The 24,957-nt window shown below is 40.9% G+C and overlaps 1 protein-coding gene across 1 annotated transcript in view; it reads left to right on the top strand.

Moving 5' to 3' along the window:
* DIPK1C (divergent protein kinase domain 1C) overlaps positions 1 to 24,957 on the top strand; it is a 402,368-nt gene that overhangs the window by 290,863 nt on the left and 86,548 nt on the right. The gene's annotated exons all lie outside the window — the stretch shown is intronic.

Below are 24,957 nucleotides of genomic sequence, written 5' to 3'. Positions count from 1 at the left end.
TCTTTGTGGCGGCCCGAAAAAAATATAAAAGCGCGATCTCCTTGGCCAAATCAGCACATGTCTCGGAAAGAATTCTCCTAGCCCATAACAAATCAAAGGACATTTTTAAAATCATGAATGACTTCACCAATGATGACAGAATTTTACCTGCGCAGGCCCCTACTCAAGAGACATGTAATTCTCTAAACACCTTCTTCGTCGAAAAAATCGTGACTATCAAGATTAGCAACCCCCTTCCAACTTCTGCCAGCTCATCGGACCCTACCCTTTTCAATCCACTCTTATTTACACACTTCCTCGCCATCAGCCCGAGCATCCTCTCAGAGCTCTTTTCCCGCATAAAATCGCGCTCTCCAAACGACTGCTGTCCTCCCCCCGTCCTCAGGGATATCTTCTCAACCCTACCTCACAGCCTCCTCCCTTTTCTGAACGTATCCCTTGGCAAGGGCTTTTTCCTAGTACCTTAAAGGAGGCTATACTGGTTCCTCTACTGTAGAAACCTGGGGCGGACCCCTCTAACCTTTCTAACTACCGCCCCATCTCCCTTTTGCCTTATTTGGCAAAGATTCTGGAGGCCCATGTAACTAATCATCTTTCTAAGTTCATCGAAAGCTCCAGTTTCCTCGAACCCAACCAAGCAGGCTTTAGGCCTGCACATTCTACAGAGAACGTCATCTCAGCAGTATTACATACTCTGAGGGGAAACGCTGACAAGGGGGCTCCGCAGGCTTTGGTGCTCTTGGATCTTTCAGCCGCGTTCAACACAGTGGACCACAACATCTTGCTTCACCGTGTCGGACAAGCTGGCATCCAGGGCCCTGCCTTCGAGTGGATTAAGTCATTCCTTTCAGGTAGATCACAAACGGTCCGACTGGGTCCCTACACGGCCACCAAGACACCTACAGTATGCGGAGTACCCCAGGGATCCGCTCTCTCACCATTGCTATTTAATTTGTATCTCCGGCCGTTGATCCACTCACTAAAAAATTGGAAGATCACAGTTTTCAACTACGCCGATGATCTTCAGATCCTCTTCCCTCTGGATTCCCCTAACGCCGTCACAGAATTCCAAGCAGTGATGCTACACATACAGCAGTGGATGAATCACAATCAGCTTAAACTTAATCCTGGGAAAACGGAACTCATTCTGCCAGGAAACAGTGTGGCATACTGGGGCCCACACTTCTGGCCATCTGTACTAGGCCCCCCTCCCACACCTTCAGGCTCGGTGAAGAGCCTAGGGGTTGTTATCGACTCCGACATCTCCCTTAAAGGACACGTAGGGGTAGTGATCTCCTCCAGCATGTTTCAGCTGCGTAAAATTAGAAAGATTTCTCACCTGTTATCGCACGCGGCCATAGTGCCAGTGGTGATCTCCTTGGTGCTATCTCGCCTTGACTTCTCCAATTCCCTTTACCTTGGTTTACCTCAGTCCTTGCTTCACCGCCTCCAAATCGTTCAAAACCAGGCGGCAAGACTAATATACAAAATCCACAGATGGCAATCGGCCAGGCCCCTGCTGCGTAAACTGCATTGGTTACCCATTGAAAAAGGAGCTGCTTTCAAGACAGGCTGCCTAATTTTTAAAACACTCCATTGCAACAGCCCTGAATTCATGAAGGGACTCATTGTAAAGCACTGCCCGTCCCGCAATCTCCGCTCAGCCTACCTCCACTTACTTGTCACCCGCACCATCAAACAGAAGAAACTAGGCGGTCGCAGGTATGCATACTTGGCACCCAGGCTTTGGAATTCCCTCTCCTTGGCGATTAAGACCAGTAACAACTTACTGAGCTTTAGAAAGGGCCTAAAGACCTGGTTATTTTCTCAGCCCTGTTAACCTGCTTTGCCGCGCCTTCTTCATACATACCTAGCGCCAAGGAAACTTATGGTGTCAGTGCGCTTTAGAAATTCATACTAACATAACATGACATAACATCTACTGGCGGACGCCAATAGGTAGTTATAGTTAGGACCTAGTTTACATAGGAAATCTACACCATTCTATTTGAAATAACTTTGGCGTCGGTGGACGAATATTTGTGAATTTCTCCAAGAAAATGGCCTGCTCGGTTCCGCTCCTTACCTGAAAGTTTGGGGGTGATTCGTCAAGTGGGGGCTGAGAAAAAAAGGGGGGTCCCAAAACGTGTTTTCCCCATGCAATTTTCCATAGGGACGTTTAGCCAGGGCTACAGCCCGAACGGCTGAACGGGAATTACGCGAAATTTGGCAGAGAGGTAGAGTTCTGTTCGCAGATTGTGCTTTTTGTTAAATGGTGTAAATCCGTTCAGTAGTTTCTGAGAAAATTGCAAGTAAAATCATAGCGATATGTAGAGTCGGAGTTCAGTACGCACACTGAAATCTGTTCAATTTCGGGCGCGAGCTGCATGCTGATTGGCTGTGAAGTGTCTGTCAACACTCGAAACCAGGAAGTGTTGGCGGCCATCTTGTGCCTCGCTAGAACCGAGTCACAAGAAAACAGTAAAACAAAGTTGAGAAATAAGGGAAGGGGGTAGGGTAGAGATAATATGACCCTCTAGGCTTGCTCAGGGGGTCGTTCATGGATGTTTAGGCTCTATTTTTTATTTTATTTTTTTAAAGAAAAATCGCGGCGTACGCGTATGTAAATACCTACAATTACGAGCAGGAGCTGCATGCTGATTGGCTGTCAGTACTCCAAACCAGGAAGTGTTGGCAGCCATGTTGTTTGTCGGGAGAGCAGAGTCACAAGAAAACAAGAAAACAGTAAAACAAAGTTGAGAAATAAGGAAGGGGGCAGGGTAGAAACATTCTGAGCCTATAGTCTTGGTCAGGGGGTGGTACATGGATATTTAGGGTCAATTTTTATTTTAAAAAAATGGCAGGGTACTCGTACGCGGTGGAAAAGGTGGAAAAAAAAGTAGAAGTCCGTTTTATTCATTAGGTCCCGGGGGTAAATTACGGGGGCAATTTTTCTGCATAATAGGGGCTTGTAAGGTGCCCCGCGCACTGGGGAACGGCACTCCTCTGGTTTTATTTTGAAGTATGCGGGGGAGGGGGAGTTACCGTCCTACTCCCCGCAGTCTCGGGGACCGGCACCCCTTGGGGTTTTTAAAAAAAAGAAATATGTTTTGAGCTCTCTCTCTCTGTCCCCGTACACGTCGTGGGGAACGCGCCCTTTCTGGGACAGTGATATGTAAATGACCTTCCAGCTCTGGGTATCTGCATTGTCTGGAGTTTTTTATTAATGTTGGGAGGGTGGGCTTGATAATATGTCCTTGTTATTTCCCATAGAAGCCTATGTTCTGGTGCTAACATGGGGTTCTATGGGAAATAACAAGGCCATATTACCAAGCTCATTATCGCCGTTTTATCTGCAGTTTCTTGCCAATAAAACAGCGATAATTTTAACACCGGTCCTTGATAATATGCACCTAAGTTTACTGGTAAAAAAAAGAGCAATGGACCATATTATCAACAAAAGGAGATACATTATCGTCGCTTTTATTGGCAGGAAACTGCCGATAAAGCGGAGATAATGGGCTTGATAATATGTACTTGTCAATAACCATAGCAGCCTAGGTTAGGATCAGAACTTTGGGCTGCTATGGGAAGTTACAAGGGCCTATTATCAAGCACATTATCGCCGCTTTATCGGCAGTTTCCTGTCGATAAAAGCAGCAATAATGTATTGCCTTTCGTATGTAAAGCTTTCCTTTTTTTTGGTGTAGCAGTTGTACTCTCTTCGCATGCTCAGCGTCGTTTCGAAGTTCACGTTTTTTTCTTCAAGTTCAACAAGCAAACCTTTCTTTATATCAGTTAGTAAATCTGTCGCTTTCTTTTCCCGGTTCATGTGATTCATCCGGTGCTGTAGTTTTGTACAGTATTAATAGTCATATTCTTTATATATTTATTTGAAAGGTAGTGTCGAGGCACCAAACGTTGATTACATACTCCATCCACCGCCATTTTATTAGTTTCTCACCGTTGTATTTATTATATCAGTTAGTTAGAACTCAGTAGTTTTCAATCCTAGTCTTGACTATCTTACTATAGTATTTCAACATTATTTTTATTGTGGACCGTCATACCCCTCCCCCACAAAATAAAAGAAGTATGTAGGTTTTTTTATTAACTTTTATTAAACATTAAATATAAAAGAAACTCAATTATAACTATATTAGAACTGGCAAAATAACTTAAACAATGTTATAAAGAAATTGTGAAATGGATTCCAAAAGGTGTCCGATTGGTAATCTGCAAAAGAAAAAAGAAAATTAGAGTTTAGAATTATGTAGATGTGAGTAAATGAGCTGAAGCATTACAAGTTGTGGTAACTCTACAGTTTTACATGTGCAGTTTGACTCGTATATTCCTGTTCTGTTATAGTGCCGCGTTCAAGTGGTGTCTATATGGAAGTGCCTATTGCGTTACTGACGCCCGTTATGGCGACTTATTTCTAATGCATTCCTATGAAGGATTTGTAGATCTAGGCCTCTGTGCTTACCGTTGTATAAACCTTGCGGCCAAACACTGCAGCCACTGGGATGGACAACTTCAGGTGGGCTGATCTTCTACATGTCCAAGTAGACAGCAGTGTCTAAGTTTAAGAGAGATAGAGAAATGATGTCACAGAGAGTGAGAGAGAGAGAAAACAATAAAACTGTGTCACAGAGTCTGGAGTTGAAATTTTTTGTTGAACCAGACATAGATTTACTAGCTCCTTGCATCACTTTACCCATGTTAAAAGTGACTCAAAAGTGGCGTTAAGGTTGAGGATCTGTTTGTCAGACTGTTGTCACTGCTCGGAGGTAATTATAGATTTTATAGAGAAGCTGCTGTACACTACCCACTCTGGGCCATAATATCAAGCCTGTGCGACAAAAATTATCGCCACTTTATCGGCAGGAAAGTGTCGCTAAAGTGGTGATAATGGGTGTGATAATATGCTCTATGGAATTCCAATCGAAGCTCATGTCAGATGTCCTTCACATCTAACATGAGCTTTGATTGGAATTCCATAGAGCATATTATCAAACCAATTATGGCCACTTTAGCGGCAGTTTGCAGCCGATAAAGTGGCGATAATTTTGTCGCCAAGGGTTGATAATATGGCCCTCTCTCGTTTCACAAATAAAGATAACACTGCAGTTTTACGAGTGCAGTGTACCTAGTACATTTTACATGTTATAGTGCCGTGTTCAAGTGGTGTCTATATGGAAGTGCCTACTGCGTTACTGACGCCCGTTATGGCAACTGATTTCTAATGCATTGCTATGAAGGCTTTGTAGATCTAGGGTGCTGTTCTTACCTTGTATAAAGAGTGCGGCCACCGGAGTTCACCATTCGATTTGAAGTCTGCCTATATCTCAAAGTATATTCAATAAGTTGCAGAGAATTCCATTGCTGTTGCTCGATAGACCGTGGTTGCTTCTGAACGATGTTTGATGAAGGAAACAAAAGGACATTTTGATTAGTCATCGTAAACTGAGTTGCGTAACTACTATCAAAAGTGAATTTTAATGTGGGTTCTTAATATTCCGTAGTTAAGACTGTTGCTGCTCCAGCAAACAAAGGAAGATCAATAAGTTAAAAGAGGCCTGGGGCGACCTCGTGACGCAGAAAAGAAAATAGTGTCATGGACGCACAATTAATAATAATAAAGGTCTAAGCATGTGGTGTAGTACAGAAATACGACACAGAAATGTATGCACGCACAATTTTTAAGATTAGAGGTGTATAGGACCTCGTGACTCAAAGAAATATTTAAATTATGTAAGTACAATTTAAAACCATTGAGGGGTAGGAAAGCCATATGAAGTATAAAAAAATAGCATTATGTATATACAATTTACAGTGGAGGCTGATTTTGTGACGTCTTCTCTTACCTTTGCTTCTGTCGTCTTTTGTCGTGTCTTGAAAGGCTGCGGTTTTGCTGAGTCTGGGGTGTTTTCGACAGTCTGTCTGTCATCGCAGCACAGGCAGGCAAAAGAGAGCGTGCTCACGTCAGTGCCCGCATTATATGGGAACCGCGGGGGCTAAATGATAGCAAGCATGGTAGGTGATGGCATGTGGGTAGTGTGGGCGGGCGTGCACCGCGCATGTGCAAGTATGAGTGTGTGCACTAACCATTAACAACAGAGAGAGATGGGGCGGTGTTATAATGTACGCAGAGGCAGGCCCAGAGTCGGATCTGCAATGAGTCAGCACTTCTAATCATTCTCCTTAGTGCGCCCTGAGCTCTGATTTGTCATTGAGAGGGTGATCGCACCATAGTTTGTACTGCTTATCATACTCAGCGTGTGCCTGCGCATAGGGTACGAATGTGCTTTGACGTTACGCGTCGCATTAAAGCTTCGGTGTGACGTCATGTACGGCGTTCTGTACTCTAAAGGGGGCAATGTTTCTACTTGGTTTAAAACATGTATGTATTTAATGTACCTACTAAGGGCAGACATTTGGGATAACTATGATTTTTTAAAAATACTTTTAATAATCCTATATTACTTTTAAAAAGAATTACACAAATCGTGGTAGAACATCATGCGTACTCGTATTGAAAGAGCTGCGCAAGCGCATCATAAGTGTACGCAAAGCCATGTGACTTTAAAAGTAGAGATTTGATTGGTTCGTAACTTTTCATATTGCGAGTGTTGAAAGTTCCGTCCCATTATAATTATTCGACTTTGACTTTCTAAGAAGAAGCATTTGTTGTGAGAATCTTCTCAAATAGAAGGAAGATCACCATAATAAGAGCAATGAAGTCATCTTCCAGCAGTTCTTCAGAGGAATATTTAATTCCTGAAGAAGCTCCAAAGAAGAGGAAAGAAGCTCTAATTTTGAAGTTTTTCACTTTTCCAGAAGGTCAAAAAAAGGTTAATGTTGCAAAAGTAACCTGTAACATTTGCCAAACAACTCTTTCAAGGGGTGATCCATGTAAAAAATACCTATGGCACAGCAAATATGGTGCGACACGTGAAGAACTTGCACCCCAAGAACTTTGCTCGAGCTGAAAGTCGGAGGTTGCACGAGAACCCACCTGCTGCTACACCAAGCACATCAACTGCGGCAGCATTTTCCGCAAGCAGTCCACACCCACATATTGATTCGGACTTTGCTAAAGTTAAAATTCTTTGCATTTATTGCGATAAACTTTTGTGTTATGGGGAACAGTCTATAGACCTGATGAAACGCAAGATGCAGGATCATTGCTGTCCTCGGCATTAGTTGTTCTTTTTTTCATTCTTTTGTGCCGCTTGGAATTTGTTGAGAAAACACAGAAAAAATACAAAACAAAAAAAACTGTTCTTTTTAGAACTACCTTCACTGGTCAAAGAAAGAACTATATTTCTATGTTAGTGTGTAACAGTTTGTCAGAATGAATGTGTAGTTCATAAATAAATGAATGAATATATTACTAGTGCGTGGAGAATGTGAAAGCGCAGAGCTATAAGGAAGTGCTACAGCATAAATCTATAAGGTGTTTACCTATAGTATACTATAGTATGTGCGAAGCACTTGAAAGTAACATATGTACATAAATATGTTAGAAGTCTATGCTTCAATTTGCGCTGCTGGTAAAACTGCCTGGGTGAATTTGAATGTGTTGGGGGCGGATTTACAATCCCCTTGTGCCTCTTTTACACAGCCGTTGCGTCACTTTTGTGACACAGCGGTGGTGCAAAAGATGTGCCATGGTGTGTGCTATTAACAATTTAACGATTCTGGAGGGTGCATTACATTGTAAAGCCCTGCGCCAGAAGAGGCTTTCCTGTGCAGAAGGGGGTTTAGCAACGCCTCCTAAAAGTGACTGAGTGAAATGTATAACATTTCATTCATTCACTGTTGAGCCTATGCTGTGTCAAATCCTTGCACATGCTTGAAGCAGGTGTAAGGATTGATACAGCTTTGTGAGCATAGGGCCCCAGAGCATTGCTGGAGTTGTGTTATACATGCAACCGAAGTCTAGCAATAATTAATCCAAAAATTACTTTGCAATTTAGTTTTGTTAATATTTTATCATAAGAATATGAAATATAATCTAAAAAATTAAATACATATACATTTTTATATTAACAATATAAGTAATTAGTATAAAAAGAAAGACATAATAATTAATAAATTTATAACTTTTCATTTACAAAACCTTTGAAATTCACTGAAAAAAACATAGGTTTCACCAATGTTATAGTTAGGAATTAGAATTTAAAAAACCTTGCAAATTCATTGAAAAAAACATAGGTTACACACACGTTATAGTTAGGAATTACCATTTAAAAAACCTTGCAAATTCATTGAAAAAAACATAGGTTTCACACACGTTATAGTTAGGAATTAGCATTTAAAAAAACATGCAAATTCATTGAAAAAACCCTAGTTTTCACACTTTATAGTTAGCTGAACATTTCTCTCATACAAAACCTTTCAAATTCCTCTGTTATAGTTAGCTCAGCTAACTATAACTTGCCCGCCCGCAATGCACTGCTGATGACGTCACATATAACATCACTCATGACATTGTCAGTGACATCACTCATGAGATCACTGATGACATCTTAAATAACATCACTGAAGTGCAGTTGACGTGAAGGAGGTGGAGGTCCCTGGTAGGTACGCCCTAAAAAATAAAACCTTTAGTACTCCTGGATCCTTAGGTAATCCCATTACTGCCCCACCGGCTCCTTTATTTGGTAGAATTGTGTCTAAAAAACCTGGTAGGAAGGCAGGGGGAAATTGCCCAACAACTCCTAAAATCCCCAATTACCCCTTCCAACCCCTTCTGCACGACAACAAAAGGAAATGTCCCATGTGAGGATAACCCCGTCCCTCAGATCATATTTTAAGGTACATGCCAAAATCCATCAGGCTGATTCAGCCCAGTTGGAAACAGCAGAGTTACATGAAGCTGAGAGATCCCCCGATAGGGCTTCGGAAGTAGAAATAGACCTTAAAAGTGATAACTTCTCTGTTGGAGGGGCAGCTCATCAGAATCTTTCTACCTCAAATAGGTTTCAGGTGTTAAGGAATTGTGATATTGATCTTGTCAAACCCCCTGATGAGATTAGTCAGGCCTCCATATGACAGGCTCTCAGGGACCCATTGAATCTGAATAATCATAACCAATCGGAATTGGTGAATATGTCAGAGGGGCTAGCTTCCGAGATCAGGAGTAAGTTTGACATCTCAGAAACAAATCAGGCAAGAATACAAGACGCTTGTGAAGCACTAGAGGTTAACATTTCAGCAATCATGGAGAGAATCTGTGTGATGGAGGCCTCAGTTGATGCCCTAAATAAGGAAGTAGAGAATAATCGTAATGAGATTCAATCATTAAAAATTGGTGAGAAAGCTATGTTGGACATAATTGAGTCTCTAGAGAAAAACTGTAGACGAAATAACATTAAGGTTCTTGATATCCCAGAAGCTTTGGAGAGTGGCAACATCAAAAGTCTTTTTCTAAACTTACTAAAGGAGTTTATACCTACTATTGATCTCCTAGAACTAGAGGCTGATATTCAGAGAATCCAGAGAGATTCTTTCTCAAACAAATCTGAACAGGAAAACCCCCAGGAGAATCTTGGTCTACTTTAAAAATTCTTATTAAAAGAACGAGTACTGTTTGAGGCACTAAAAGCAGGTAGCTTTATTAAAGGGGACTGGTCATTTCGGATCAGGTCAGATCTTTCAAGAATCACTCAGGATAGACAATGGGAACTTGGGAAGTTTATCCCAATATTAAGAACCCTAGGTGCAAAAGTTCAACTGAGGTTCCTTGCTCTGCCTAAAGTGATATGGAAGAACAAAATGCTCAACTTTAGAGACCCTAAGGAGGTAGAGATTTGCATTGATCAATTAAAGGCTCAGGGATAAATGTATTTTATGGCTTCTTCTTTTTTGTTTATGTCTTTCCGGAGGAGGAAGTGAGCTCCATTGGGTGATTTGCTATGATACCCAGGGTATTATTAGGGAGGATTCCCTTCGATGGGGTCGGGGGTTCACATGAGAAGCAAATTGGGTTTGGTTTTCACTGAGTGGGGAGCATTTCAGAGAAAAAAGAAAAAAAGTCCTCATTTGTCTATTTTAAAGGATATTGTAAATAAAATTAGAGTGGACTTCGATCAATCAAGATACTTATTTGATGCTTGTAATATTGGAACGGGTAACATTTCAATGACTAATCTGACCCCAACTAAAATCTTAACATGGAATGTTAATGGGCTTAGAGCAGTGGGTAGACAAAGGAGAATCTTTCAATATCTGAGCCAATCAAATTATGATCCTTAAGGAAACACGTGTAACCACAGATGAATGGGAGGCCATCCGATCTAAGCAGAGATGGATTAAAAGCTCCATTCACACACCCTAAACGTGTTGTATCAAAGGAGTGGCCTTTGTTTTTGAACACTCGGCTAAAGCAACACTACGGGTTGTTAAGGCAGATATTAAGGGGCATGGATTATCACCGATATCAAAATCTAAAATGAGTGGTTAACTTTTGTGGGATACTATAGTCCAAATAAAGATGAGAACGGCCCTCTAAATGTCATTTATAATCACCTGATCCGATCTAACTTCCCTATCATCATGGGAGAGGATTTTAATATCCTTTTAAACCCTGCACTTGACAATTCTAAAGGGGGAGGGGCAGTGCCCACAAAGATGGGTTCACTCATCAGAGTGTTGATTAAAGTCCTAGGCCTGATAGATATTTGGAGAACAAAACACAGGGGATTGAGTGGCCCCTCAAATTTCACATTCCATAACAAAAAACTGACATTTCTCCAGAATCAATTGTTTTGGGTCTTTTGTTAGTTATATGGCCCATGTTTTGGGTTAGGGGATTATTTTGTCAGGGCTATTAATAATACATGTAAAACCCCTAGAGCAAAGATAAAAGTCAATGAAAACCTGACTAATTTGATTAAGTTGGAGTGGGGGATGAGACAGGGATGCCCTCTTTCCCCTCTACTTTTTGATTCATATATAGAACCTCTGGCTTGTTACATTAGGGCTAGTGATATCTTTGCCCCTTTCGAATGGGAGGGGTGGGAGAAAAAATTTGCTCTATATGTGGACGACCTGATGATCTTTACAAGGGACAACCCATCTATCTTGTCCAGACATTAGCAAATTTTGATCGGTTTTGGGGGGTTTCCGGTTACTTGATTAACTCCCAAAAAAACAGAAATGATGTCCTGGAATACGGAACCAAGCAACTTATTGGTTAAACATCAAATCAGATATTTAGGTGTACAAATTGCACACAATATTACTTTGACTTGAAAAGGAAATAGTTTGGTGCATTATTAAGATCGTAGGGCAGCCTCCCGCTCTCCATCCTGGGCCTTTCCAATCTGATTAAAATGTCACTCTTGCCAAAGCTCACATTTATTTTCGATTGATTCCTTTAGCTTTTGACCAAACAGCTTTGAAAGCTTTACATGTGGACATAACTAGTTTCCTTTGCTCTAACAAGGGGGTGAGGATCGTATGGAGTAAGTTACGATGTGCAAAGTTAGATGGGGGTATAGCTAGTCCTGACTTCCGTTTTTACTGCTATGCCTTTCAATTAAAGAACATAATATTCCCCTTGTTCAATTCTACTTTCCCTCCTCTGCTCTAAGCGATGTCTAAAAAATACCCCCCCCCCCAGGGCGGTGGCGGTTTTCGGTTTAAGTTTGGACAACCTAAATATTTTTAAAAAATCAACCTAAAGGTTTTAAGATCCGCTTGTGAACTTTGGCACCAGGTCAGGAAGATTTTTAAGATTCCATATTATAGTGTTGGCACTCCTGTGTGCCTTAAAGGCAGTTTATTGATCCCTTTATTGGAAGAAGGCATTGAGAAATGGGGCCAATTACTACAAAACAATAAACTTCTTCCATGGGATGTATTAGTAATACCACAAACAAAAGAATGTCCAGATTTAAGTTCTACCAACTATCCAGCTGGGCCGTTAATTTGGATGAGGAGGGAGAGGTAAATGTAGAGCATGAGAACATTCTATTAGGTCCTCTCTATCAATGTAAAGAAGTCTCCAAATGGTATTGGCTATTAATCAAGGGGACCCACCCTTAACACCTGTGGAGGAGTACTGGAGAAGAGACCTGCCTTCGTTTGACGTAACATCTTTATGGTAAGTATCGATGTGCACTCTATGGAATGTGGTTAAAGCTGCCCCTCTCAGGAGAAATCATCTGTTTACACTCCACAGAGCATACTGGACCCCTGAAGAAGCTTTCAAAGTTGGGAGGAGAAGGGTTGAAGGTAAGCCTGAAGTGCGCCTTGGGGGACGCCGATGATCAGCATATGTTTTGGCAGTGTTGTCATGTCCAGGGCTTCTGGCACAATATTGGTAAGATTGTTTTGGAGGTCTTTTTGGGGTCCTTCCATAGAAGAGCTCCAGTCATAAGATTTCTAAACTTCAAGCCTTGCTGGTATTTATGTTAATCCTTCTAGCAAGGAGAGAAATTTGCTTACAATAGATTTTATCGCAACCTCCAGTAATTCTAGAATGGGTTGCTTCTGTTTAAAGAATTCATCATTTGGATTTTGCAGGTCCCTCAAGAAAAAGAATGAGGTTTTGGGGGGCCAGGGATGAGTGGGCCAATAATCTTGATAGTACAATATCCTCAAAGTACAATATCCTAAAAACAGTCCAATGATTATGAAATAAGTGAGTTTAAGGGAAGGAGACTGATCCTAGGGAGGTTGTTATACCTACCACCAATTACTTTCCCTAGGAACCTTGCAGTTGGTCTCCTTTCAGCGCCTAGAGGTGGTCAAGTTATAAGATGGAATCATTACCTCCCTCTATAGGAACTAGGAAGGAAACTTTATCTGCTTAAAGGCTATCCACTTATTTATAAATGAGGACAAAAAAAAGTTACAAATGCTATATTCAATGTTTTGCATAGTAACTCAATTGCTGGTTGTATGCTTTGTAATGTCTCACATTCAACAGTAAATTAGTTTCAGGTTTAATAACAGTAAATTCAACGAGGGCAGAGGAGTAATCAAACTTCATTACCTTATGTTGTTATATACATAAAATAAAGGTATAGTACCACAATATTTTCTGCTTACAAGCTATGGTGAGGGGTATAGCAATCACCAATAGGGCAATCAAATTCTTTCATGTTATATGGTAATACAATTAAGCTCAAGTAGCTTATGGATTGTCCATTATTTTTGAAATTCTAACCCTATTTTCCCAAAGGGTCCTATCTTCTAATACTCCAACTAGTAAGAAGAAAGAGTTTCCATAATGAGGAGAGCCTCATTTGTGCAGATTAACTCCCTAAATGCCATTTTCCCATGTCGAGATTCTTAGCGAACCTTCTTTAATTCTTCAGAACAAGATAACAATTATTATTCCAGGACTAAATAGCACGCATTATATGCGTTACATCACAAACAGTACAAGGGAAGAAAAAAGGGGGAAATAAGGAATTGCATTGATCATAATTATTAGAAAAACATCAGGAACTCTGTGGGTTACAGACACTGCTCAATCTTATCTACAGATGTGTATGTAGTTCTTCATCATGGTTCATTCCATGGGGATCAAACATCCAGCCTGCATGAAATATCGGGATTCCAGTCTGCGTAAAGCAGAAATCCTATTACTCCCTCTGGGATGTCTAGGTACAGTATCAATACCAAAAAACTTTGCTTTCGTTCAGTCCCCATTAATTATAATGGGGTGGCCCGGTGACCCTCAGAACCTGGGTTCTAAGATATATACAAAACAATGGTTCTGTTGGGATTAACACAAATCTCTTTGTCAAATGGCAATTCGTCATACACAGCCCTTCATATATATTTCACAGTATCATTCTTGGGAATATTATAATATAAAACATACACACCAAAATTTTTGATTTTCTCAGAAGGGTTTTCTTATTTAGAAAATCAGGTATGGAATAATCGTAAACAAACTTAAACAAGGGTTGTCCTGAACATAAAAAACATAATTTTCACAATTACAAGTGCTCCAGTGAGTGATAGTGACAAGTGATGACAGTGTAATCTAACAATAACATATATAGTTTCACATATATATCAGTCCACAATTCAAAAAAACTCGTTCCAACAATCACATATATTGTTTCTTCAAGGTTGAAACTTAGTGTGGACAGATCAGTGTAGTACAACGTCGACATTTCGACCCTAGTATATGGTGCAAATTTTCTAGCAACCGTATCGGGTCTTCATCAGGACAGACAACAAGGGACAACCTGAGACTTTGGAGATTTTCCTGTTTTTTGCCAATCGTCTGGGCAAGGAGAGCGCCAGCCGACACTCTCAGCAGTAAATCCGTCAATGCGGAATCTTGTGCAATAAATGCCGGAAATTTCTTCACCAGCCGGTGAGGAAATGAAGATAAGGATTATATCAATTACTTGTATCACGAGCAGCATACGTCTGTCTCTTAGGCTTCACAAAATGAATCATCTCAAAGAGATTTGTGTTAATTCCAACAGAACCATTGTTTTGTATATATTCGTTCAGTCCCCATCATGATGTTCTCAAAAATGCCTCTCTGTATTGTAGCTCATGTCTGTGTTGGTCATTGCTCGCCAATGTTCCAGTATCCGTTTTTGTACTGGAATGGTGGTAGAGCCTATGTACCACTGGCCACAATAGAAAGTGATAACATATACTACAAAGTCAGTCTTGCATGTGAATAATTTGGAGAAAATCCATTTCTTTTTTATCCTTTTCAGTGTAACCTCTTGAACATTAGCACTATATTTTCATGCTTTGCAATGCCCACTTTGTTCAAAGCCTTGGCTTTGGTGGAGACAAATTCAAACCTTTTGGTGTTAAATGACTGTGTACCAGCATGTCCTTCCAAGAGAGGTTACTTTGAAAAGTGATATTGGGAGTGTCTCCAATTCTGGCTCTCAATGTGTTGTGTTGTCTTGAGTAAGTATTGACCACCTACGTTTTAGTATCTTACTCAGGTATACTGCCTGCCTCCTGAAATTAGTGATGAAGTGTATCAGTAGTTCAGTACTGGATTCCATATTTTGCTCTAATCTCTGGTGTAATGACTCTTCTCTGGTTTTGGAATCTGCTCTCTCACTAGCTTTTAAAAGGGCTTCCTGTTGATATTTCCTTGCTACTAACAGTTCAGTAATTTCCATCTTTGTCCTTCTGTAACTTAGTTCTGAGTTGCAATTCCTTTTTGCTCTCAGAAATTCGCTGTACGGTATACTCCAGCAAAAGTTGGGTGCATGGCAGCTGTCTGCAAGTAGAATTCAATATCCAGCTGTGTTTTTTTTTCGAATAGTTCAGTGTGTAGGTTGCCCTCATTGATAGTCAGTCTGATATCTAAGAAGTCAATTGTTTCTCAGCTTTATTACATGGTAAACGTAAGATTTACTTCATTCTCATTAAGTTTGCCATAAAAGTTATTTAAATCCGTTTCATTGCCTTCCCAGATGAAAAAGAAATCGTCTATATAAAGCAACATCACACTGACGTAGCTGGTTCATTTACTGAGATCATTGCCCCAGAGCACCTGCTTCTCCTACCAGCCCACTGGCAGTTTGGCATGGCTGGGGGCGAAGCAGGTGCCCATCGCAGTGCCTTGTATTTGTTTGTAGAGAGTATTCTCAAACAGAATATTTTTCTCTTTCCAACCAATGTTCATCACTTCTAATAACATCTGTGTTGGATATAGGACAGTAACGTTGCTGGTCTGTAAGAAGTATTTACATGCATTGATCCTATCATTATGTCTGATGCTGGTTTTAGAGACTCTCTACATCCATACATACCAACTAGCACTCATTTTCCAACATAGATTTTGTGTCTTCTGGATAAAGTCTTTTGTGTCCCTGATATAAGAGTTTAGATTTTGGCAAATGGTGAATAGAAGTGCGCAATGAAAATTGATGTATTTTCAAAAAGACCGTTTTTAGAGGAAACAATGGAACAGTCTGGGGGGTTCTTATGATCCTTGTGTACCTTTAATTATGAGTGTAATATTTCTCAAAAACTGTAATTCATCCCAATTAAAAAATTGGTCCTCATTCCAATTTAGTAATATCTCTGTGCATTTTGTTTGTATATTCTTGAGATACTCTGTCTACTTTAGTGTAGCATGTTGTGTTCCTTAGTTGTCTGAGTCTTTCCTTCACATAGCATTCCCTATTCATGATGACTATGTTACCCCCCTTTGTCTGAGAGTTTGATGACAATAGTCTGGTCTTTTTGGCGGGAAGCTAGAGCTTCCCATCCTGCTTTGCTTATATTATGTTTTTTTCTGTGGTTTCTTACTCAATGTTAGAATGTCATTTGCCATAGCATCCGTAAAAACATCAATGTTGTCACTGGGAAGCTGTGGTATATATTTTTAAGGTAATCTGAAGTCTGTGCTACAAATTCCCCCAGTATCAATGCCAAATCTATTCGTGAGTTCTTCCAGACATGTGGGATTGAATGGATCTATCAAACTTCTTTGTGTTGATTCCCCTGTGTTTTCTAAATTCTGTATAATTTGTAACGTATCAATATCACTAATAGTTAGATTGCAAGCGGTAGGGGGGATTTGGGGTCCATTGGTTCTAGATACGTCATTTGATCTAGGACAATGTGTTTTATACAGTTTCAGTTTTGTAGCAAATTTATAAGGATCAATTCTCACTTGTGTCAGTCCCTACATCAGGGCAGAAAGTGAGCCCTAGTTTTAAAGTCTCGCATCAATGTCAGAAAGTTTTCGATTAGACTGATTAATTACTGTAAGTTGAGTTGACTTTGTTCCCATATTACTTTCTTCTGTGTTCTACCCCTTGTTCCCATGCCGGTGCTCTTTTCCTTATGTGCGTTCTAGTCGTTTCTGACTTTCGTTTTTAAGCCTTTTCCTCTTGGTTTGCCTTTGAAAGACTGTTCATGTTCTCTTTGTATTGCCCGAAGTTCCTTGTAAAAAGAAATCTTAGTTGTTGGGTTCTTGGTCAAATCTTCTACTGATCCAAGGTCCGAACTTAAGTCAGTACCTGATTTTGACCTTCCCTTGTCAAAAGCTCCAAGGGTTCTGTCTTTCGCTAATTCTTGTTGTGCTTTGTAAAAATTTCCTAGCAGAGGTCAGAATTCTCCCTGCTGTATAATCCTGTTCATCGCTCTGTAATTTGTGTTGTTTTCTCAGGGTGACTTCTTTCTCATGTATTTTCACTCTCTCATTGATCAATTTCAGCATATTTTTTTTACAGTTTCCTGATCCTGTTCTTTCTCAAACGCCTCCAATATTGTTAGGTCGAGCCTAGAGCAGCACATGCGCTGCTGCTTGACTCTTAGTAAGGGGGTTTTCAAAGTGCTACCTCACAAGCTTTTCCTGGCCTAAAGCTTGTGTGCATGTGCGCGTGAACGCGTGCAGCCGCCATCTGCCTTTCTTATCTCATTAATTTACATTTACGAGCCGTCATGGCTCATTAAGTGCTTCGCACACAACTCCCTCCACTGCACTCTCCCGCTGCAGCTCCCATCTATGCATTCGAAGATAAAATAAATATAGCTTGCTTTTTGCGCAGAAGTTTAGCAAGTCTGCATTCTTTGAAAATGCTGCTTGGGGCCAGATAGGGATCAGCTGCTTTCTCCCAGATACAACAGGCGGGTTTGCTCAAGATGACACCACTGCGAAGGAATCCATGTCAGATTTAGAAATGTTTTTGTGAACACCACAGAGAAGGCCTGTAAGAAACACATGTTTTCCGTTTGCATGAGGGACGAAGCATCAAAACTGCTTTCATGCTCGGACGGTGGCATGACTCTGTGGCCCTTCTAAAGGGACGGCCAAGCCCCGGTATACACCAACCTGGCTTAGACACCGCTGGAAACTTTATTTCCATAGATGCACTTATGCTGGCTTATCTGTAGATGTTTGGCCCTGTGTTTTATCTTTATATCTGAACTCTGTGAGTAGGCAGTGCCCTGGAGCATGCAGTGCCCAGCGTGGCACCCTGCTGGCACACCTCTCCTAGGGTTTTTTGCATCACACACGAGCTGTTGAGTTTAAAAAGAGCGCAGTGCCACACATTCAGACGAGTGTGTCAAGCAACAGGATTTGTTGCTGTGTTTCCCACGAGTCACACCCCCCCTCAGTGCAGGGGTGTCTGCATCAAGTGTCTTCGCTCACAGATCACACACTGAACCCGCAGGGAACTAGGACATTTCTGCTTCTCTCCGTATTCGGGATGGTTTATTTTTCTAAATGGGGCCAGGCTTAGTATTTTTACACTTTTATATTGTTGGCACTGGAAAGTTACAGAATTGCTGACAGCTATTCCACAACTTCCCGATGTCAGAATGTACCCTGTACAAATGATATAACTATACTTACACACATACATATACAAGTCAAGTCAAAACTTTTGTATCCGATCTTTTAACAAAGGCCCTACCATCATTTTTTCACATCGACCTTTCATTGTGTGGTAGACATACTTCCGTATGATACTGGCCCGTACCCCTCGCGAACTACAGAAGGCGTTAGATAGATACGCAGATTTCATGAGGAATTTAGACCTACATATAAACATAAAAAAGACATATGTAATGGTAGCAGGCTCAGGGAAGAAAGGGGTAAATGATATATACCTTAATAACAAAAAACTAGCCACTACTGCCCAGTACCCTTATTTGGGTATTATAATTGATGACAAATTGAACTGGAAAGCTGCGATTGAGGCTAGGAAACACCATCTAATGAGAGCAATTGCAGCACTTATCAACTTTTCACAAAAGTTAGGTAAGAGACCACCCGTAGAACTGTCACAGATTTATAGAGCGAAATGCCAGGCAATAGCCCTTTACTGGGCTGGAGTGTGGGGGCACGCTAATAGTAGCACTCTGCACGTGGCTGAGAGCACTTTTTTAAGATTTTTATTAGCGGTACCTAAGTCCGTGTCCACGTTTGCATGCCACATCGACTGGGGATCCCGTTTATGGTGGATTTAGCAAAAATCCAACCACTTCTTCTTTGGCGTCAAATTTGGACATCGAAAAAAAACGTATTTACCCAACAAATAATTGCAGATTGTATGACACTAGACCATTCACCTAAAATTAGATGGCTATCTTATGTGAAAAATGTTCTGAATGATCTAGGGCTAGGGAATTATTACACTGCACCTGATACGATTTGTGAACTATCAAGGAAGACATTGAAAGCAAGGTCACTCGGCCATCTAGAAGAATTACGAATCGCCAAGGAAGTAACTAAAGCTTCCGTGCAACATTCTATGGCGGTTCAAACCTCTCTTTCAATTCAGCCATATTTAGCATACGACCTCACTACTTTCGAGAGATTACTCCTGACTAGGTTCAGGCTAAACATCTTCCATCGATTAGCCGTTTTCCCAGTGAGAAATAGCTGGGACCCAGTTTTACCTCCCTGCCCATGTGATGAGATTTCGGAGCAGACAAATATTCACACTTTTCTATTTAGTAAATTCTATGATGGGCATCGAAAGATCTGGTTGATACCTTTGCTAAAATGGTTGAGTATTAGAAGATGTCGCCCAGCAATGTTGCGATTGCAGTTCCTAGAGACAGAATGTACTTGTAAATACATGGTTAGATTCCTGAAATGTATTTTTAGACATAGAATGAATTTGTGATAAGCCTTCCCTTTTGATAACGAAGAGCCTTAGATACTTTAGACTCACCATGTATTAGGTAGAATGGTTAGGGATCCCTGTTGCTGCACATGGATGATTGTGTTTAAAATGAATTGTAATTATTTTTTAATTGTGTATTATCTGTTTTTTATCTGTGAAACTGCTTTTATGGTTTTTTACATTATGAAACTGAATAAAGAGAATAATAATAATAATACTTCTGTATACTTATTAAGAAACATCTAGCTTTAAACACAATAAACTGGATTTGCATCTACTTATCTATTTTTTATCGCACGACAGTCCTGCAAGGACTCCGGCATGTAAAACCTCGGGCCCCAGAGACTCCGTGCACTGCACCACTTGTGTTTTTTCCTTCCCCCGTCATCAGCGTCTTTGATGTTTCCTGTTCTCAGCTTACTTTATCCCGCAACCCTCCCAGCACCGCTCTGTCAGGCTAAGAGGACACATAACATCACGGATGTTGTGTATTTCGAAATATCCCTGGTTAAAGAGCTGCTGCCTGAGCTGGAAAGCTAATGGGTGGAAGTAACACACTGATATATGTGCTCCAAACTCTAAAAACTGCATAGGTGCAGGTATTGAAAGAAATTGTTCTGAAACTTGCCTAAGCATTTTGCTTCACATTTTTTATTTGAGGCAGTGGTGCTAAAAGTAAGATAATCTGGAAAAGACATGCCCATGTACACTTACACACACACACATGCATGTGAGAAGCATCGTGCCAGCTAAATGAGCACTGTATCTGTGCTCTCCTTAAATGAAACTTTGAATACAGTGCGTGAGCTCCCAATAAAAACTGCACACGCCATTGTAATGCATTTTTTAAAAACATATCACCTTTTTCTAGTGTGAAAGGTTGGGACAGAATGAAAATGAGAAGTGAATGGTTTCGGAGTTATGATGTGTGATGCGAGCACAGGCATCTTTGTTTTAGTTACTTAAAGGTGCATTACTTCAGAGGAGTGCCGGTCTCCTCGCCCTTTGTCGCTTGGTATTGGATGCTTCGCCTCTTTCCTCCTCCTTGAGGGCCCGGAATAGAACTGAGTGGGCTTGCGTACTGGGCCGCCTTTAGGCGCTTCGTGGAAGGGTTGATGCGCAAGGCTGCCTGGGTTGTGATCTTAGGACAGAGGGTTGTGTGTTTGCTGTTTTTTCACTGATTTCTCTACCTAGAAACAGTCAAGATGTATGCATTCTTTAAGGTACAGTCCTTCTGCTGTTTCTTACACTCACTCACCCAGCACCATTTTCATGCACAAAAACTATTCACTCTTTCTTTCACGCCCAGTGTGTAGTAATTGTATAACCTGGCCAAACACCACCCAGGATAATGTGGTGCACGACTAAACTCTTGTTAAGGCCCAAAAGCGAGACCTATTGGCTATGCCACTGCTTGTTTTTATTTGTGTTGTTAGTTCTCTGTGTTTTTCCAACGCATTCTCGATCAGTATTCTCAGCATTGTTTTGGAGCAGGAGTTGGTATTCTCTGCCCAATCTTTCAGTAATTCAGGTTTTGGGTTGGAAAGTGTTGGATCAATGAATATTCTCAATCCTCGTGGTTGTCTTTCTACCTCCATATAATTTTGTAGTGACGTTGCTTCCCACCAACTGCTGACTTCCCTTTTTCTTAGCCTCGCCAGTACATTGCCATTTTGTTTGATGCTGGTTGCTGTCCCACTCCCACTGGGAACATCAGCAGTTAGCTGGCTCAGTCCCAATTTTTTCATATTTTAAAATTAGGAGAACGGATGCTTCCCTTTCCTTCAGAAATTCTCCTGCCATTTTAGTATCTTATATATTACTTACTGCCAATTACCAGTAGGTAATTATAGTTAGGACCTAATTTCCACAGGGAAAGTATTTTTTTTTACTTTGCTATAACTTTTGCGTTATTTGACCAATCTTCATTAAAGTTTCCAAATAAAAGTGTCAAGGTCGATTCTGGGTGTCATGGGAAGTATGGGGGTGATCCGTGCAGGGGGAACCAAGAAATTGGTGTGCGAAATAAGGGTGCATTTGTAATGATAATTCCCATAGCAACCTTTAGCCACAGCTACAGCCCGAACCACTGAACTGACTTTCACCAAATTTGGCAAGAACGTAGATGTTGGTTCTAGGAAGTGCCTTTTGCTTATGTGGTGTAAATCCGTTCAGTAGTTGATGAGAAATTTAAGTTTCAAATTATAGGGATATCTCTGATCATAAAGTCTTTGAAAACAAAGATGAGCTTGTGCAGGGAAATGCACTGCTCGGATTGGCTGCCAACACTAAAACCAGGAAGTGTTGGCAGTCGTCTTGGGGCTCAATTTTACTGAGTCCTTAAAAAAGAAAAAAGAAAGAAAATGGGGCCGTTCAAGTTCAATGTGTTTCAATGCAGACATAAAAGCAGATACAAAAACAATAATAAAAAAACTGAATTTTATTTCTTATTATTTACAACATTTAACAAACATAATTTTCCATCATGGCCTAATATCATAATTAAAAATCCATGCTAATACATTTCCTAATTTGAAGAACCTTTTTTTAAAACTTTGTTATTCTCCATGCTACATGCTACATGCTCGTTTTCCAGTAGCTGGAGTAAAAAAAATGGCCTGGCAACACTGCCTAAGCCCTAAATTCTCCATACTTTCCTTGGCTCCATATGGAGCTCACAAAACAAGACTAGATGGATGGTCGACTGGTCTGAGGTGTTGTCGCAAGGACACACAATTTAACTAGCGTGACCAGTTATTCATTTTCAGCCAAGACATTAATCTATGGACATTTCTCAGCCAGAACCTAGTCAGGAGAAATCTATCAAAAGTGCAAGGTGCAAATGATAAGTAAGGCTCCATCCCAAGAGTTGTACATATCAACTGGTGCTACCTCACAGTGACCTTATTTGAGATTTCCCCAGTCATTCTAGCTGATTCCAATAGTTGGAGACAAGCTGTTTTTAGGGTCTTTCTGGGAATATCCAACATAAAAGTAGGATTTAAAAATACTCTGGGTGACCCAGATCATTCATAAAATCATGGATAAAATTTCTCTATTTAACTTTGTCTGGTCTTTGCACCAAACTCTATGCCACAAAAGTATTGGCTCTACTTTTGCTAGATCTGCTATATAGTGTAAGCCCAGTTCTTCATGACAAATAAATGAGGAGGTGCCCTGGGGTACAGATAAGATATGCCTTAAGAAGGCATTTTCAACTATTTGTATTGGAGTAGCATCTGTAAAACCCCACACCCCAGCCCCATATATTGCCATTGTGACACATTTTGCTCTGTAAATTTGAAGGAGTTCTGAGGGTGGTTTCCTCCCTAGTTTTTTTGCAAATGTTATAAGTGCTGCGGTAGATCTGGAAAAGTGCCAATGTTTTAGCAGAAAGAGAGGGAGCCCAGGAATCACATTGGTTAAAAAGTACATCTAGATAGGAAAAGTTTTTTGCTGTTAGTAATTTCTTCCCATCTATAAACATTTCTCGAGTCTTCTGGGTGCCCTGCCTGCATCTCATGACATATGTTTTCGCAGGGAAACATCCTTTACAACGCAACTTTTACCACGCAGTGCCTTTGCGATGCAACTTTTACAACGCAAACCATTACAACGCATTGCGCTGGGGGGGCGCTCTAGGATAGGGAATAAGTTTAATTTACTATCCAACACCTTCCCTAGTGTCCACGGGGACTGGAGTTGGAATAGTAAATTAAACTATTCACTATCCAGCACCCCAAAGCGCTATGCGTTGTGAAGGTTTGCGTTGTAAAAAACGCGTTGTAAAGGCATGCGATGTAAAAGCATGCGTTGTAATGTCATACATAGTTTTAAGGTCTAGATCATTCATAAATACAGTAAAGCTGTCCAAAGCTCCCTGGAGGCTGTTTTGGGTACGTGCCAATAACACAGCATCGTCCGAGTAGAGGAGTGCAGGGATAAACCGACCCCCTACTTGGGAATAATCGTTGCCCTGGTAAAGTAAGGCTTTTTCTAATCCATTTATATGAAGATTAAAAAGAAAAGGGGCGAGAACACAGCCTTGTCTGACCCCTCTCCTAATTGAAAAAGCGTGCGTGTATTCGGCCTTCAAGCCATACCGGATGCTTGCTGAGGCTCCAGTGTACAAGCGCCTTAATAAAATAATGATTTGAGGGTCAACCCCTACCGTCTCAAGGACCTCCCACAGCCTATGATGTCTAACTGAATCAAAGGCTGCGGTGAGGTCCACGAAAGCCAGGAAGAGACTTCCATTTTTTGCTCTTGTGTATTTGCCAATCAAAATTGACAAGTTCAGACACTGTTCGATAGTGCCTAAACCGGCACAAAAACCATACTGCAAGTCGGACATTATCGGACTATCCTCTACCCAGTCTTGAAGGCGTTCCAGAATAACCCTCCCTGCCACTTTGACCATGGAATCCAGGAGAGAGATCGGTCTATAACATCCTGGATTTTCACGATCACCTTTTTTATAAATTGGAATTATTATTGAGTTCACCCACGTCGAAGGGAAAACAGACCCGATGCTAGCTTTAATAACCTGTGTTATAATAGGGCCCCACAGTAAGATATTAAATTTAAACAAGTCAACAGGGACCCCATCGGGCCTGTTCACCTCTTCCAGGGTGACTTCCAAATCTATCTGGGTGCTATTAATTAACATGCCATCATCATGTTGCCCCCCAATATTTCCCTGATCGTTATGCACCGTGGAGAAATGGTTGATCCATGTTTGTTCTGGGCTTGCTATTCCAACAGAAGGGCCACTACTAGGAAAAAGCCAGGGAGCCCTCAAAACCTTACAAAATGCAGCATGATCTTTTCTGCTGGGCTGCATTGTGTAGGGAATCCCAAGCTTCATTCCTCAGTTTTTGTTTTCTTTCCTTTATTGCCCCCCTATATTCTGATCTAGCTTGCCTGATTTTTGACGGGGACCTAGGCTGTTTATGCAGTTTTTTCTTTAAACTAGCATAGGCCCTAGTGCAATTATCATTAAACCACCTGGGAGATGTTGATCTTTTCTTATGTTGTCCTGTCATTAAAACTTTTACCTCCCCCGTGATATCATTAAATGAGTGCACAATATCCACATCAGTTGCAGCCTCACTCAAGCAGGTGTTCAGTGCGGACCGGCAATTCACTATCACATTTTTTGTAAACTGGTCCGGATCCACTTTATCCCATTTTATTGAATAACCATTCGTCTTGCTCAAAGCTACATCCCCCAGCAAAAGGATTGGTTTTATAGACTTTTTGGGCCCGTGCATAAGTAGATTGAGCTTTATAGAAAGCGGAAAGTGGTCACTTATGGCAATGTCACCCACATTGAAAGCAGCGACCAAATTAT

Source organism: Lissotriton helveticus, chromosome 4_1, assembly GCF_964261635.1.
Source record: "Lissotriton helveticus chromosome 4_1, aLisHel1.1, whole genome shotgun sequence".
Lineage (NCBI taxonomy): Eukaryota > Metazoa > Chordata > Amphibia > Caudata > Salamandridae > Lissotriton > Lissotriton helveticus.
Note: the sequence above shows the minus strand (reverse complement) of the source record. Positions and strands in the feature narration are given on the sequence as shown.